This window comes from Physeter macrocephalus, chromosome 15 (genome assembly GCF_002837175.3).
Source record: "Physeter macrocephalus isolate SW-GA chromosome 15, ASM283717v5, whole genome shotgun sequence".
Taxonomy (NCBI): domain Eukaryota; kingdom Metazoa; phylum Chordata; class Mammalia; order Artiodactyla; family Physeteridae; genus Physeter; species Physeter macrocephalus.
In genome coordinates this window covers 6,707,070-6,723,364 of record NC_041228.1, presented here as the reverse complement: position 1 = coordinate 6,723,364, position 16,295 = coordinate 6,707,070, and the positions used below count along the sequence as shown (strand labels likewise).

At 41.0% G+C, this 16,295-nt stretch overlaps 1 long non-coding RNA gene across 2 annotated transcripts in view; it reads left to right on the top strand.

Moving 5' to 3' along the window:
- Nucleotides 1-16,295, top strand: part of LOC112066409 (uncharacterized) — a 370,823-nt gene that overhangs the window by 111,044 nt on the left and 243,484 nt on the right. The window lies entirely within an intron of this gene.

Below are 16,295 nucleotides of genomic sequence, written 5' to 3'. Positions count from 1 at the left end.
CTAGGAAATGTTCTTGCATTTTTTTTCTGTGATAATGTCCTCCCTCTATTTTCTATGATCTCTCTGAAAACTCTTATTAGTGGGATGTTCAACCTCCTGGATTAATCTTTTAATTTTCTTGTCTTTCCTCTTTTTTTTAATCCATTGCCTGTCTTTTAATTCTACTTTCTGGGGAACTTTCTTGAATTTATTGTCAAGCACTTATTTTGAATCTTTTTTAAAAAATTGACTCATCGTATTTTTAATTTCCAGGAACTCTAAATTATTCTCTGAATGTACTTTTTATGATTGCACTTTTCTTGTTTTATGGATTATAATATCTCCTTTTATTTCTCTGAGGATATTAATTACACTTTCTTTGAAGTTCTTTATGCTCTCTACATTAATCCTGTTGCCTCTTTGTTCAGATCTCTTTTATCAAGTAGGATGATTTTCCAAATTTTTAGTAATTCTCAACTGCCTGTTCACATGAATGAGTAAAGGTGCTTAAACCCAGATGTAGGCCCTGAGTGCACTGGTGGTCTCCAGTGAAGGGCAGTAGAGGCCAGGAGACATTTTCATTAGAGATTTATAAGCTTTTCCTGGAGTAGGTTTATTTTTTCTGTAGAATGATCCTCAAATCAAGGGACTGTGGATGGTCCCCACCTCATTTACATATTTATAGGCGTTTACTTTTAACCTATTTTCAGCAAAGTATACACTCAAGGAGAAAAAAAACCTATGGTGTCTTAGAGGGTAGGACAGGGGTTGGGACAAGGACCCAAGCGTCTAAACTGTTGTTATTCACACTTTTCACTCTTCTCTGTTCAGCTGCTCACACTACCCTTCTCACCTGTGCCTCGTTTGATACCCCACCCTGTCCTGTTAGTTTCTAAGCCTTTCTCTGTTCCTGGAGGGGCAAATTGGGTTGATTCCTCTCTTTGTAGGCACTTAGGGTTGAAATGTTCTCTCTGCTAAGTCATTTGTTTTCCTCCTTCTGTGGTCCATCTTCCCATATAGTGTGTTAAGATGTCTCTTAGTTTCATTGAAGATGAAATGCATTGCTTTTTTCTAGTTCTTACTGTTATTGGGGGAAATTTTTGGAAGGAGAAGGTAGCCGAAATGGATTTACTCCGCCATCTTAAAATGAGAACTTTTCTGTAGAAGCTTTTAGAGACTTTTCTTTATTGTGGTGCCTTAAAATGTGATAACTTGTTAGTAAAATATTAGACCCTATAGCTATGTCTCTTTTCTTTCATATGTTTTTAGCTCTTTATATTTTTAGCTACTATGCTTGAAGAATCCCAAATTCTCAACTAGGGATCTTTTGCGGGGGAGGTATCACTCAAAATCTTCAGGTAAAAAGAACAGCCAGATGTTCTGCCTGAAGTGGAGGTTTGAGGTTAGGAAGACAGGTTACACACCTGGATGGCAGTGCTCTGCTCACAGAGTGTGTGTCTGGGGAGGAAAGGAAACTATTTTGAGCCCAGCGTTTTAGCTAATTTCCCTGGTTCCAGCCCCCCTATCTTGGTGAACCTTGGTTTCAGCACCCTATCAGTCTCACCTACCACTCCCAAGTCCTGGACTTCTCCAGAGTTTTGCGTTACAGGATATAGTTTTGTCATGCACATGTCACTCTGCTAATGCACAGAGCTGAGGCTCCATCCATCCCGTGGCATCAATCACCTTTCTCCGTGCTACTTCCCAGAACTTTAATGAAATCCCTTAACCACTAATGGATTTTCTGCAGGTACTATCTTCATTGTGAGTTTAAATACTTTCTACTCCTTTACAGTTGTAGAGCTTCAGAGCACAGGGCCTGAAGATGCAGTGCTTGAGAAGTGCTACTACTTTTTAACTGTGTATCTTTGGGCAAGCTAGTTAGCATCTCTCTGCCTCAATTTTTTTAATCTGTAAAGCGAGAATAATAATAAGACTTTCCTTGTAGGATTTTGTGAGCATTAAATGAGGTAATCCAGGGATTTCCCTGGTGGCACAGTGGTTGGGAGTCCACCTGCCAATGCAGGGGACACGGGTTTGAGCCCTGGTCCGGAAAGATCCCACATGCCGCGGAGCAGGCGGACCCGTGCGCCACAGCTACTGAGCCTGCGTGCCACAACTACTGAAGCCCATGTGCCTAGAGCCCATACTCCGCAACAAGAGAAGCCACTGCAATGAGAAGCCCGTGCACTGCAACCAAGAGTAGCCCCCGCTCTCTGCAACTAGAGAAAGTCCGCGCACAGCAGTGAAGACCCGATGAACCCAAAAAATAAATAAATAATTGCCAATGCAGGGGACACGGGTTTGAGCCCTGGTCCGGAAAGATCCCACATGCCGCGGAGCAGGCGGACCCGTGCGCCACAGCTACTGAGCCTGCGTGCCACAACTACTGAAGCCCATGTGCCTAGAGCCCATACTCCGCAACAAGAGAAGCCACTGCAATGAGAAGCCCGTGCACTGCAACCAAGAGTAGCCCCCGCTCTCTGCAACTAGAGAAAGTCCGCGCACAGCAGTGAAGACCCGATGAACCCAAAAAATAAATAAATAATTTTTTTTTTTTTTTTTTTTTGTGGTATGCAGGCCTCCCTCCGCTGCGGTCTCTCCCGTTGCGGAGCACAGGCTCCGGACGCGCAGGCTCAGCGGCCATGGCTCACGGGCCCAGCCGCTCCGCGGCACGCGGGATCCTCCCAGACCGGGGCGCGAACCCGGTTCCCCTGCATCGGCAGGCGGACGCGCAACCACTGCGCCACCAGGGAAGCCCCAATAAATTTATTTTTTAAAAAAATTGAGGTGATCTAGGTAAAGAAAGGAAAACTTGACATGTAGTAAGCTGACTCATAGCTGACCTTTCAAAAAATCTCATTCATCATTATTTTAGTGGATTTTTAGCATGGAGAAAAAATAAAAGCTTGTTTCAATCCTTTGTCATTGACTGGAAGTCTGATGAACTTTCCTGATATTTACATATTTCAAGCAGTTGCTTGAGGAATTAATGAGCTAATATCTGGAAAACACATAGCACACGGCAGAGACACAGTCATCATTTTTAGTAGTCGCTGAGTAGGTGTTTGTTGAATGACTGTTGAAGATAGAGTGTTATACAGGAAGCAATCCCAAGCCTGGATGTTGAATGACGTGCATTTAGTCCTGGTTGCCATTCTCCTTCTGGGACTTGAACAAGTCAATGAACCTTTCTGAGCCTCAATTTCTTCTTCTGGGAATAGGAATAATAATAGCAGATACTTAATGATGTTATAATGATGAGTCCTATGATAAGTGTTATGCAAACTGTAAAGTGCTTTATAAATAATAAGCTATATGTGGGTGTGCACACCCATGTGTGAGCATGTGAGTTAGGCAGTTCGAAAGACAAAATGCAAAGGGGATACACCCTCATGATGTTGTCAGAGATGTCAAGAAATTACACCACTTCTTAAAAATGTTGCAATTTCCAGATGTAACCCAGACGTCCGTGCCCAAGAACAACTAATCAGTGCCACCATCTCCAGACTTGCGTTCAGTGCTTTTCCACTGCCTGTGGCTCTTAGTGAACCCAGTCAACGGGGAAAGGCTGCTCATCATTGATCAGAGTGAAGGACTAGTCACTTCCTGCCAAGTTGTTTCTGTCACTGAAACGTACTGGACACAATTTTGATGAAAAGGAAGAGACAAGAGGCTATCTATCTCTGAGTCTTTGCATGGAGCCTCAATATTACAAATCAGTTCCCCTTAACCAAGAGAATTCCCATTTATTTATTTATTTATTTATTGGTTTGGCAGGGAGAGCTCTCAAAGATGGGTTTTATTTTCATAATTTTTCTCGATTAGCACTAAGCAATGTTCACAAATGACCAATGAGAGAAGAAGATGAGTTGGAAATCTAATCCCCAAGCAGCCCCCACCAAACTCCCATGAAGTGGCTGCTTATGTTAACTTCGGAGGGACCCCCTCCTCAGCCCTGCATCACCTCTCTCCCCCTCAGACCGACCCGTGCACTGCCTTTCTCCATGGAGCCTGTTTACAGGGAAGCTAATTATTTTTCCTCGTGCAAAAGCCCACTTGTGACTTTGCAGCTGTGCTCAGTCTCCTGGGGGAGAACAGATCTGAATTTCAGTGCTCCTGACTGTACATTGGATGGCCTAAAATACCCACAAATTTGTCTTCTCTTTCCTAATCGGGCTGGGCTCTTATCGAAAGGCAAACTCTTCTGAGAATTCTGAGGGACTATTACTTCTCACGGATGGCATCAGCTATAAATAGCAGTGCCTTCCAGGTAGCGTGCTGCTGGCTGGCACAGCTCTGCGCTTGCTTTATTTCAGGGAAGATTGAATGCCGCTGGAGGATTCTGGGAGCGAGAAGGCTGGTCTGGCACTTGGGGCTTGGAGGAATTCTCAGGGGTCCTCCCTGGAGACCCTTCTCTGTACCAGCTTCCCCCCCCAGCTGGGTACCAGGGTCACAAATACGCATAAGACAAGCTTGAGCTTTTCAGAATCTCATAGCAGAGAGCGGAGCTGCCCAACAGAAGTGCAATGCAAGCTACATATATAATTTTAAAATTTCTAGCAGCCATATTTTTAAAAGTACAAAGAAACAGGCAAATTCGTTTTACTAATATATTGTATTTGACATACATATAGTATATATGTATGTTTTATATATATATATAAAACATATATATATATAAGGCCTTATGTATATATAAGGCCAAAATATAGCCTTTTCAATGTGTAGTCAATATGAAAAAGATATTTTACATTCCCTTTTTTTGGGGGGGGAGGATACCCACATTGTGACTGATTTTCATTATTTGATATGCTCATAAAAGTCATAAGCTGTACAAAAAGGTAGACTGACAGAAGTGTCCCCTCTCCCTCTCCCTACCTACTACTTAGTTCCTAGGCCAACATTCTTTATACCCTGTTCTTGTGCCTTCGCCTTGAGAAAGCATCCTCCTTAGTTTCTGGTTTATCTTTCCTGTCCTCATCCTATCCTTTTCCAAAAAAGAGCAGATATACTTTTAAAGAAATAGTCCTCCCTTTCCTATATGAAGGGTTCACACTATAGATATTCTTTGGCACTTTGTTAGTTTTGACTTAAAAATATATCCTGGAAATCTCTCCATATTGGTACACAAAGATTTCTCTCTCTCTCTCTCTCTCTCGTTTTTTGTTTTGTTTTGTTTTGGCCACGCTGTGTGGCTTGTGGGATCTTAGTTCTCCGACCAGGGATCGTACCTGGGCCCTCAGCAGTAGAAGCGCGGAGTCCTAACCACTGGACCGCCACGGAATTCCCAAAGATTTCTCATTCTTAATTGAACTTCAGAGCCCTTCATTGTATAGATGTACCAAACTTGTCTCAACTCTTCTCCTATGCGTGGTCTTTTAAGTTGTATCTAACATTTTGCAATTACAAAAAATACTCCTGACAATTCTGATTCCAAATACAAGGTATGTGTTTCTTCCCCACACCAAGCGATTTTCTGACACCAGCCGGGTGTCTTACAATTCAACTCAATTCTGACGCTGTCTACCTGGAGAGAACATCAGATCCCGCAGATTAAGGGCTCAGTCCTGCAAGACTCTCTCCCTCACCCCGACATCAGACACTAATTGCAAGTCCAGGTTGTCACCTGTGCTTCTGCTGGCCCGGCTATAGATCCGAGGTTCCAACAACCCCTCCTTATGTTGGAATAATTTGCTAGAGTGGCTCGCTGAACTCAGAGAAATAGTTTTCCTACTAGATGATTGATTTATTATAAAAGACACAAGTCAGCAATAGCCAGATGGAAGAGATGCATCAGGCAAGGTATGGGGGAAGGGCATGGGGCTTTTATGTCCTTTGACCTCTGAGCACATCACTCTCCCTGAATCTCCACGTGTTCACCAACCCAGAAGCTCTACATTCCCTTTTTATACCAAGTCTTTGAAATGTGTGAATTTTACACATTTAACACATCTCTCTTTAGATTCTAACTTTTTATTGGAATGACTTGATTTTTACTTAAACTTCATAAAACTTGCAGTAGGAAAAGTGGATTCACAACAACCCAGGTTGTTTCAAACATTTTTACAAATTTTCCAGTAACTGAATTGAATATCAGTTTTAAAATTTATATTTAAATTAATTAAAAGGAAAAATGTGGTTCATCAGTTACACTGGCCACATTTCAAGTGCTCACCAGCAGCATGTGGCCGGTGGTTACTACACTGGATTGTGCAGGTCTGGGATAAAGAGGCTGTAGGCTGAACCCCCCTTGCATGGGGCAGATTTCAGATCCATCACCGGCTGGGTGACCGACTGACTCACTAACACCATCTCATCACCGTGCGCCAGCCACGTATTCTTTTTTTTTTTCAACGTCTTTACTGGAGTATAATTGCTTTACAATGGTGTGTTAGCGTCTGCTGTATCACAAAGTGAATCAGCTATACGTTGCTGTATCACAAAGTGAATCAGCCATACGTATACACATATCCCCATATCTCCTCCCTCTTGCGTCTCCCTCCCACCCTCCCTATCCCACCCCTCTAGGTGTCACAAAGCACCGAGCTGATCTCCCTGCGCTACGCGGCTGCTTCCCACTAGCTAGCTATTTTACGTTTGGTAGTGTCTATATGTCCATGCCACTCTCTCACTTCATCCCAGCTTCCCCTTCCCCCTCCCCGTGTCCTCAAGGCCATTCTCTACGTCTGTGTCTCTATTCCTAGGGCAGGACAGGCATACTCTTTATTTAACATTCTAATTTTAAAGGCTAACAAGCCCCTCCCCTCCACAGACCTTTGCCTATGTTGTGTTCTTCTTTAGCAGCACCGTCTCTTTTCCCTCTCTACCTCTCTTCCCGTCACCTCCGATTCATCTGTCATCCTCAGCCCAACTGTGACCTGCCCAGACTACATCAGGTCCCTTTGTCCCTCCTGGAGCTTATGTTCTGATAGAGGGAAACAGAAAATAAATAATAAATAAAGTCATGCTATGTTACTGGAGAAACTATTAAATGCTACGTTTAAAGTAGAGCAGGGGGGCTTCCCTGGTGGCGCAGTGGTTGCGCGTCCGCCTGCCGATGCAGGGGAGCCGGGTTCGCGCCCCGGTCCGGGAGGATCCCGCGTGCCGCGGAGCGGCTGGGCCCGTGAGCCATGGCCGCTGGGCCTGCGCGTCCGGAGCCTGTGCTCCGCAACGGGAGAGGCCGCGGCAAGGGGAGGCCCGCATACCACAAAAAAAAAATAATAATAAAAATAAAGTAGAGCAGGGTAAAATGGGAGGGGAGTGTGGGGTGGAAGGAGGACAGGTGTTTGGCATAAGACAGCTGAGCCGACTTGAAAGAGGTGAGGGAATCAGCCATGCAGCTGCCTGGAGGAACAGTGTTCCAGGAAGAGAGAACAGCCAGGGCCAAAGCGTGGAGACAGAAGGACATCTGGCATGTTCCAGGGCCAGCGGCAGGCCAGAGGGAGCCAGGAAGAAAGAGGCTGGCATGGGTTGGACAGGTAGTAGGGGGTGGGTCATGTAGGGCTTCTAGACTTTGGCTGAGATGTGGTTTCTCCTGAGTGTGAGGGGAGCCACCGGAGGGTTCTGAGCAGGTGAATTGTTCTCACTGCAGAGTTAATGTATTATTTCTCCCACCGGGAACTCCACAAGAGTGTTTGTATAACCTGAGCCAGGGAATAAGAATGGTGATCAAGACAGGTTACACAAACCCCCAGGAATTTATATGTTTATCCATTATGAGATACAGCATGTTATGGCCAAGGACTAGAGGTCTTGGGGCCATGTGCTCCTGTGTTAGAATTCTGGCTTCCTCATCCACGGCGCTGTAACATCGGGCAAATTATTTAGCAATGAGCAAGACATTGAGCGAGGCTGCAGGACTCGGCTTCCTTCTCTCTCTCTCTGCTTGGTTCCTTTGGAAAGAAGTCTGAAGAACTTTAGTTGGCATCATCTTGCTTGGCTGGAGATGCCAGCTGGTTGGGGGCAGGAAGCCCAGCTGGCAGGAGGGAGAGCAGATGAGGGAAAGGAGAGGAAGAGGATGGTCCAACAGTCTGGGCATGCTGATTCTCAGAGGTGGGTGAAGGGTGGCCAAGAAGTTCACTGCGGCTGTCCCAAAGGGGCAAGTCCTTCATATACCACCCCCAAGACGTGGCAGAGTGCAGGAAGGCCCACAGATGGAGTCCCAGTCATTCAAAGAGGAGAAAGGGCAAGGAACTGGTAAGACAGCTGGGTTGCGTCAGAACTGCCCTGTCAAACCCCAGTCTCACATGTGCTCTGCAGGAACCACCGTGGAGCCTACTTTCAGATGGGAGTGCACGATTGAACCCCCTTTTTTATTTCCTTTCCTTTGGCCAACGGCATATCTCCTCATAAATGAACTTGGAGCTGTGATTTGTTAAGAGTATCAGGTATTTTACACGCCCTGATTGCATTTGTTTTCATCTTTGCAATAACCCTCAGGCAAGAATTATTATTTGCATTTCCCAGGAAGGAAACCGGGGCTAACAGAAATTCAGTAACTCTCCCAAGGTCAGCCAGTTAACCGGGTTTGAATCTAGGTCTGTCTTACTCCAAAGCCTGTGCTTTGTCTTTTAATTCATTTGTTCATTCATTTATTCACTCACATAGGTGAGGAAGACAGATAAATGTCCTGCTGGTAAGGAGCTTTCTTTATAATAAGAGAGGTATACAGGCATAAACAAGAATCAGATACAAAAATGTCATTTATATAGTGATAAGTTTTATGAAGATAAAAGTGGCTGGGGTGGGAGTGGGGGTAGTTTAGACTGGATAATTCGGGAAAGCCTCTCTAAGGAGCTGGCATTTGAGTTGACACATAAATGAGAAATAGTAGCCAGCCCGTGGGAAGATCTCAGTGTAGAGATCTTTTATCCTGTCCAGATAACCTGAAAGCCATACTCATGTAGAGACACAAAGGTTCTCTTCTCAATCTGATCACCTATTCTCATATAATCATGGAAACCGAGGAGTCAGGGTAGGAAGTAGACTTAGCTGGCATTTCATCCCATAAAATATCAAATTTCTGTGCAAGGCTTTGCAATTTATAATTGTCATATGATATTCAGAAAGGCCTTGTGAGGTAGGAAAACATGTATTTTTGCCCCAATTTTTCAGCTAACAAAATAAGCAAAAAGAGATTTTGTCCCTTTCAGGGTAGTTTTTTGCTCTTAAATTCCTTACCCACTGGGCAGGGTCTGTGCTTATTTACTGTGCCTGGCCAATGGCTGTTTGCTGAGTAGGAACCCAGGGATTTTAAACTGCTTCCTGTTTGCCCAGGATCCTGTAATGCATCCCTCCTCTCCACTACAGAATGAGTCTACATTCTGAGGAGAGTACTTTGCCTTTTTTTTTTTTTTACTTATTTTAGAGATCTTTCCATATATATATATATATATATATATATATATTTAATATTTATTTATTTATTTATTTTGGCCACACTGGACTTTAGTTGTGGCATGCACGTGGGATCTAGTTCCCTGACCAGGGATTGAACCCAGGCCCCCTTCATTGGGAGCACAGAGTCTTACCCAGTGCACCACCAGGGAAGTCCCGAGAGTACTTTGCTTTTGATCTCTGCTTCCTCTCTCTCTTTCACCAAAATTACATTATCCATGCTCAATTTTTCCAGAACTTGAAGTGTGAGTAGTTAAACTGAAAAATTAATATATTTATATATTCCAAATTTCGTCCCCTGCAAAAATTTTAAGATGGTTTAAAATTTAAGAGGATTAAAATTACACAATAATGATATTAAAAGTAAATATACTGAATGGGGGAAAAAACCTACTGAATAGGAGAAAATAATTACAAATTGTATATCTGATAAAGTGTTAATATCCAAAATATATGAAAGACTCATACAACTTAATAGCAAAAAATCAAAATCATATTACAAAATGGGCAGAGCATTTGAGTTAACATTTTTCCAAAGAAGGCATACAAATGACCAACAGGCACATGAAAAAATGCTCAACCTCATTAATCATCAGGGAAATGCAAATCAAAACCACAGTGAGATATCACCTCACACCTGTCAGAATGGCTATTATCAAAAAGACAACAAATAACAAGTATAGGTGAGGATGTGGAGAGAAGGGAACCCTTGTGCACTGTTTGTGAGAATGTAAATTGGTGCAACCACTATGGAAAACAATAGGCAGTTCCTCAAAAAATTAAACATAGAACTAAATAGAACTACTATTTGATCCAGCAATTCCACTTCTGGGTATTTATCCAAAGAAAATGAAAACACTAATTCAAAAAGATACATGCACCCCTTTGTTTATTGCAGCATTATTTACAATTGTCAAGATGTGGAAAAAACTTATATGTCCATTAATGGATGAATGGACAGTGAAACTGTGGTGTATGTGTGTGTGTGTGTATATGTGTATATATATATATATATTTATTTATTTATTTATATACAATGAAATACTATTCAGCCATAAAAAAAATGAAATCTTGCCATTTGTGACAACATGGATGGACCTTGAGAGCATTATGCTAAGTGAAATAAGTCAGACAAAGAAAGACAAATACTGATCTCTCATAGATACAGAGAACAGATTGGTGATTGCAAGAGGCAAGGGATGGGAAGGTGGGAGAAATGTATGAATTTTTTGTTGTTTTTTTAGTTTAAATAATTCAAGTAAAATTTTTTTTAAAGTAAGTATAGAGTAGGGACTCTTGAGCAACGTATAAGAGAAAGGCTACATGTTAATCCTAAAGGAATTACCTCTCTGCCTTTTCTCCTGTTACTGTTTATGACCAGTCTTGTCTAAGACTAACCTACACTTTGGTCTCCTAGTTAGCACACACTCTTGCATATTCAAGGGTATCACTTCATAAAGTCTTCCTCTTCTTTCCTAAGTCATCCATTTCCCCCCTTCAAATGGATCACTCCCATCAGCATGGAAATAGGCCATGATTTTTGCTACCTTAAAAATACCTCTCTTAAACCTATATTCTCTTCCAGATACTGACCCTTCCTTCTGCTCAAAACAAACAAACAAACACCTCTCTGTTGTTTAGTGCATACGTATTAAGGATTCACCAATTTAGAATTAAATAATGTTCCTTTTCATCCTTGATATATTTCCTTGCTTTGAAATTGTCTGACATTTGTCACATATTTGTCTTATATTTGCCTAGTATCAATACAGCCACTCTAGCTTTCTTTTGTATTTGTATGGTAAGTATTTTTCATCCTTTTACTTTTAACAATCATTGTTAAAGTTTGTTTCTCATAGATAGCATATAATTGGGTCTTGCTTTTAGAATCAATCTGATAATATCTGTCTTTTAATTTGAGTGTTTAGACCATTTATATTTAATGTAATTATTAATACACTTGGATTTAAATCTAACAGCTGTTTTCTATTAGTCCCATTTACTCTTTGTTCTCTTTTCTCTCTCTCTCTCTCTTTTTTTTTTTTTTTTGTTGTTGCCTCCTTTGGATACATTGAGAATTTTACGTGTTTCCTCTTTTGCTTTGGCTTCTGGTGTTTTACACTCTCATACTAGTCCACATCTAGCCTTTAGCAATTTGTTGGATTTTTTTTTAGCTGCTTGTATGGTGCCCAGCATCTCTTTCTTCTGTGGTCTGCCACAGGTGAGCCAGGTTTCAAGGTCTAGCTTTCCTTGGATTTCAGGTTATTATTTAGCCCCGTGACTTCAGCTGTCTGATGGGTTCAAGGAAAGTAATAATTTTGTATTCTATCCCCCTTATTCTTGTTGTTAGGATTGAAGTGATGCTCTTTACAGCTTTTGTACGTCTTAGGCCTAAATTCTCTGATTGTTTTTACAACAAAATGATGAAAAAGAGATGTCTATATTCATATTCTCCAAAGTATCTCTCTTCATTATTTCTTGAAACTTACTCCAATAAGGCTTGTACCCTCATCCTTACACCAAAAATTGTTTTTTTCTTTTTTAAGGCTTCCAATGAACTCTGTGTTGTTAAATATGATGGTTAGTTCTGAGTTCTCATCTTACTTTACCTTTCAGCATCATTTCACACAGGTGACCTCTCACTCCTTCCTCAGTAAAATACTTTAGCTTGGCTTCTGGAACACCATACTTTATTGAATTCCCTCCTACATAAGTGGCTGCTCCTTCTTTATCACCTTTTTGAGTTCCTTCTCTTTTCCTGACCTCTAAGTATTGAGTATCCTGGGTTCAGTTTCTGCACCTCTTTTCTTCTTTAATGATACTTATATTCTTTTTGTGATTTCGTCTAGTCTCAGAGTTTTAAATATCATCTATTCACTGACAAGCCCCCTGAACTCCAAATTTATACCCTACTAGACATCTCATTTGAATGCCTGAGACATCTTAATTTAACATGTCTAAAACCAGATCTTCCCCCAACAAACCTGTTCATCCTCCAGACTTCCCAAACTTAGTAAATATATTCTCAGTAAAAGTCCTTCTATTTGTTCAGACAAAAACCTTGGAGTCATCTTGGCACCTCCTTTCAGATCCCACATCTGATCCATCAACAGCCCTTGCTGCCTATACCTTCAATATATATCCAGAACTAATTGTTTCCTATAATTTCTGCTATTACTACCCTCATCAACACTGCAATCATCTTTGGCCTGGATTATTGTAATAGAACTCTAACTGGTTTCTTTTCTCCTGCCTTCCCTACCTAGTCTATTAATGTACTGGCCAGTAACAGAAAAGCAATGGCAATTATAATTAGTAGTGTGATATTAGGCAGGTCACAACCTCCCTGTGTCTCATTTTTCTCATTTGAAAACTAGAAATGTGAGCAGAATTCTAAAGATGTTCTCCCAAAATTTTAGTCCCCTGGCTATTCAATTGAACATTAATTTAGGTACTGTTGTGAAGGGATTTTGCAGATATAATTAACGTCCCAAATAAGTTGACCTTAAAATATGGATATTAACTGGGTGGCCTTACTAACTCACTTAGGTCTTTTAGAAGCAGAAAGTTTTCTCCTTCTAGTGGTAGAAGAGACATTCAGAGATTAAAAGTTGAGGGGAATTCAATGTGCCATTGTTAGCTTTGAAGATGGAGGGGGCACAATGCAAGGAGTGCCTTCAGCTTTTAGGAGCCGAGAGTCAGCCAGCAAGGAAATGAGTACCTCAGTCCTACAACCACAAGGACCTGAATCAGCCAATCATCTGAATAAACTTGGGAGCAAATGCTATCCCTAGAGCCTCCAGATAAAATCCTAGTGTGGCCTGTGCCTTGATTTCAGTCTTGTGAGACCCCAAACAGAGAGTCCAAATGAGCCTGCCTGAAATTCTGACCTACAGAACTGTGAGATAATAAAGGTGTGTTATTTTAAGCCGCTTAATTTGAGGCAATTGTGGTGCAATGATAGAAAACTAATGCTAGGAATAATAAGAAACTTGTTCTCTTCATGTTAATTGCTCCTTTTCAGAGATAAGTCAGATTATGTTTTTATATTTCTTTCGAGAAAAGGGTTTACCATGTCACATTGAATAAAAACCAAATAGGTTAAAGGGTTCAACAAGACTCTACTTGATCCTGTCCTTTCACCCCTTTGACTTAACTTACTACTTTCCTGCTTATTCACTCATCTCCAGTCAAATTGGAATCCTTGCCTTAGAATGCTTGTACTTGCTGTGCCCAAGGCTCAGAGTATAGGCTCTAGTATAGAGCTTAGATGTCTTCACGGCTCCACCATAAAGTAGTGGAGGTCTATCTCAGGTCTTTGCTCAAGAATCTGTGGCTTGATGCATTTCATTAGCTCATTAGTTGTGGAAAGTCTACAGTCACAATCTTTTCAAATGCTGTCTTTAACTGATTTTTTCTGTCCTTTCTTTCTGGGACTTTAATTACTGTTAAATCTTTTGCTTGTGTGTCAAATGAATCCTATTCTTTTTTTTCTGTGCTTTTCACCCTTTGGTCTCACTGTGATTTAGTCTGAATATTTTCTACTGACCTGTCTTTTGGTTCATTAATCCTTTATTCTTTTGTGCCTAGTTTTCTTTTAAACCAATCTATTAAGTTCTTAAATTCAGATACTATATTTTCAATATTGCAGTTTCCATTTAATTATTTTTTAAATAGTTTCCAGTTTTATGGTCAAATTTCCTGCCTGGTCATTTATTTTCTTGCACATATTAACCACAGTTATTTAAAAATTTACTTCTGGACCTCTTTTGGGTCTGTTACTATTGCCTGCTTTTTTTCTCTTGCTTTTGGTTCTGTCTCCTAATATGCCTGGCAAATTTCACTGAATTCCAGATACTGTGTGTGAAAAAATTCTAGAACTAACATGAGACTCTGGGAGGAAATTATCTTCCTCTGGCAGGAATTTAGGGATTAGGAGGATAATAAACCAGTCTGGGATTGAGCTGAGTTGAAGTTGTGTCTTCAGTCTTTGTGGAAGTTGGCAAATTTCTAGTATGTCCTTATTCCTGGGTTGTAGAACTTCAATGGTTCCAACTGAAAGCCCGTGGTATTTACCATGTCCCCTCCTCCATGACCTGTTCTGAATTGCAATGTTTTCTCCCTAGCCCTTTGATATGGCTGAACTCTCAGCCTCTCAGCACAGTTTCTTCTTGGTTTCTTGGCCTCTTGGTCATTATTTACTAATGAGCAAATACCTCAAGCAGAGGCAGGATGTAGGGCTCACTTCTCTGTGCTTCTCTTCTCTCTTGAATCTTGGCCCTTCAAGTTAAATAGCTCTTTAATATTTTAAAAATAATTAGCCTTTTTTTTTTTCTGGTTGTCTTCAGGGAGAAGCTTGGTCTGATCTAAGCTGGCTAAGATATAGCTGGAAATGGGAGAAATGTCACCACCTTTATGATAACTTTCCTGACACCCTGTAAAAATGGCAACCTATCACCTCCCCTCCTCTATTCTAATGCTTTTTGTTTCTCTTCTCTGCATTTTTTCTGTATAGTATTTATCAGTATTTTATGCACTATATGTGTTTATTATTTATGTGTATTCTCCACAAAATATAAGCTCTAAGAGAGAAGAAATTTATAAATATATTCCTTCCATTGCAGTATACTTAGCCCCTAGCACAATGCTTGGAACAGACGGTAATTAATTAACCAAATTAAATATTTGGTTAATGAGTAAAAAAATTGAATGAATAAATATGAGAAAATGTTGAGACACTTCTTGGTGGCAGCGACAAAGGAGAAAATGTGATGGATTGAAATGCTCTTATTATCTGTTAGAAGAAAGGATACCATTTATTAAAGAAGTACAAATTTATTTCCTGACATGACTTTCTTAAAGGAATTTATTACCTGATACAATATATGAGTCTTTTAATGACATAATAAAAAATACATTTAATGCTACTTTCATAGTAGATTCAGAAGCAATTTTTTATGATTCTTTTGGTTCTATTATCCATAAAAATTGAGAAAATGAGTTTAAGCTGGAGAGGTAAGGGCTGAAAAGAAAACTCAAGGTAACTAGAATGGTGAAATTTGTATTTTAAAAGTAATTCTCAGAAATTATGAGAATTACCAGTAACATCAGCAACAGGAACAACTACAAAATCTAGCAGGGTGACAAAGAGCAGGTTGATTACCTCTTTGAGCCTCAGTTTTCTTTCCTGTAAAAGAGGAATAACGAGAGCTCTGCTCTTTCCGGAACTGCTGTGAATATCAAAGATAGAATTCTAAATGCTGGTTAACAAACAGCTGAATTGATTAATCACCATTGACAAAATGCTTTTATGTGCATTTTCACATTCACATGAGCAGGTTCTTTGTGCAAGTATTGTCATCACTCTCCGTTTTCCAGGTGAGGAAACCAAATTCAGGAGGCCCATTTGGCATAGCCAGCAAGCAGCAGGGATATAATTCATCCCTCTGTCTTTGATTCACGTGCTCTGTCTCCAGGACCATATTGTCTCTCCATTGGAGGGATTCTCAAGTGGTAGAAACTCAGACATCGGGGCAGACACTGATGGGTCTGGTGGCCTTTCTCATGCTCCTGTGGCTACTCCACATAGCTCAGCTCATTGACTGTTGCAGATGTGGAAGTAGATAAAAATCCCAAGGACTGCTTTCACTTCAACACCTAACCCCAAGGACTAGGGACCAGATGAATTCCTCCCAGTTGTGAGAAATCTACACAACGTCTATTTTTTCTTAGTTAAAAGGCAACACATTTCATTTTTCCCTTACAAATTAATATTTGGTCTTTATCTGGAGCTGAATATAAAGACCCTCCTGGGCTTCCCTGGTGGCGCAGTGGTTGGGAGTCTGCCTGCCGATGCAGGGGACACGGGTTCGTGCCCCGGTCCGGGAAGATCCCACATGCCGCGGAGCGGCTGGGCC